The following is a 2,100-nucleotide window of genomic DNA, read 5'->3' on the forward strand; positions in this document are numbered from 1 at the left end:
CTGCAAAGACAATATGAGTTTTTAACGCAGTTAATGGCTTGAAAATATTTACCTCAGTTAGCCTCCGTCTCCTAGCTTACAGAGCTTATAAACACTTAACAGTTTCACCGTTTTAACATACACAAGAGTTTTCATACACAATGAACCCAGAAATCATCCTCATGTAAAGAGTCCCATTTCATTGTGACAAATTATTCATTAATAGTTTATTCCTATTTATCCTTAACATCCCTTTTCTAATATCTTCACGTATGTGTCATAACTCAATCAGAATTTGACAGGGGTTATTTTCAAAGATACGAATTTTGTATATGGATTCCATGAAAGCCAGAAAAACACACAAGTTTTGCCTTTCGAGGTTGGTCACAGCAACTTTCTGGACTGACTGTACCAAAAGAAAAGAAAAGCTGGTGCCCAGCCTCAGCAGCTCATCTTCCCTGGCCTCAATGTTTATGCCTTCCTACAAACTGCTTAGCTCACCAGCCTACATTTTTAACTTCTATCCTCCTTCCAACACCCACCGTACTTCAACTCAGCTTCCTGACTCCTACTACTGAGTTTCATCAAGCTATAGGTAGCAAGCACTGTAACTTGAATTAATTCCTTTTTGGGAAGGTGAAATAAGACTGCAAGAGGCAACTGCGAAGCAACTGCAAAGCAAGAGACAACCAAAACACTTGGTGTCAAGTTGCAGGAGAATGGCAAACAGTGTGGCCAAAGTACTAGATTCCATAACATCCTGAAAAATGCCGAATTCCACAGGCATAGAATCTGCCTCTAACCAGGACAGATCCCATACCTCTCAACTTTTGTTTCAGACATCCATCAGAAGGCATTTAATTGGTTCATAGTCTACTTGTATTTTCACTGTCCTCTAACAGTGGAGGACAGATTAAAGTACAATGTGGTTTTCTTTGTTTGCTAATGAAAGTTTAGCATGTTCCACATTCAACATCTATCCTTTCGCTTTTTGCTGATTATGCCAGAGGGGGGAAATTCTCTAAATGGATGACCTGTTGGCACAACATAAGAGACAGATGACAACTGGGACAAGAAGCCAGGCACACTGAAGCCAACATTGCCACTGAAGGAATACATGTGGAAGCAGAAGCTGAAATCTGGAAGCACAATTATTGGTAAAGACGAAATTTAGAAGCAAGATGTGAAATAATCAAGCACCTTAACCAGCAAGGGAAATCCCCATTTCCTTTACAATCAAAAACTTGCAAGAAAATATAATCAGTAGAAAACAGTAGATGAACACCGCCCATCAATTTGACTTTCTTGAAAATAACTGCTCAATTTGCCACCTATTCTAAATTAAGAAAAAATAAAATATTGAAAATGATACTGCACCATTGACTCAGCACCTGTCAGGGCAGTAGAAGAACCATATGGGATGAAATCAAACACCATTTTACACTAAGATCATTTTAGAAAAATATATTCAACAAAAAAAAGTCAAAATAATATTCAAACTGCTATAAATAAGAAAGCCTACATTTAGTATAATCACTATTACTTTAAAAGGGGTGAAGTAAAATTGTACAGTGAAATACCCACTGACAGACCACTGGTGTTCTTCTCCAGTTTTACAATTCAGTACTACTAAAAGACTGACAGAACAAACTGCTCTAGAAAATGAACTGGTTACCCACAAGCACCCACATATTTTCACAATATTTCATTAAATCTTCAAACATTTTACTTAAATAAAAAAAACCCACCACCAAAAAAATCCAAACCTTCACGAAGCAACTATGATATAGGAAAACTTCTTTTTTTGTGTACATTATGGTGCCTCTGGTAACATGATCAAGTATCAAGATGACCTTACAAATGGAAATAAAATAAAGAAATTCCTGACTTAAAACCATTATAAGCTAAGTCGACTTAACTTTGCACAGAAAATTACTCTAACTCTTCTGCAAAACGTCCATTAAAAACTGCTTTGTGATTTTTAACACAAATACAGAACCTAGTAAGCTCTGAAAGTGAAACGGTCCTCCAACATTTAAAGATACCGTGAAAATATTAGTTAAATAACTGAGTGTAAACTTCTTAAATTACTTGCATCTTTTTCTGTTTTCATTCCAAGTA

The sequence above is a fragment of the Fulmarus glacialis genome, unplaced genomic scaffold (assembly GCF_000690835.1).
Source record: "Fulmarus glacialis isolate BGI_N327 unplaced genomic scaffold, ASM69083v1 scaffold11179, whole genome shotgun sequence".
Taxonomy (NCBI): Eukaryota; Metazoa; Chordata; class Aves; order Procellariiformes; family Procellariidae; genus Fulmarus; species Fulmarus glacialis.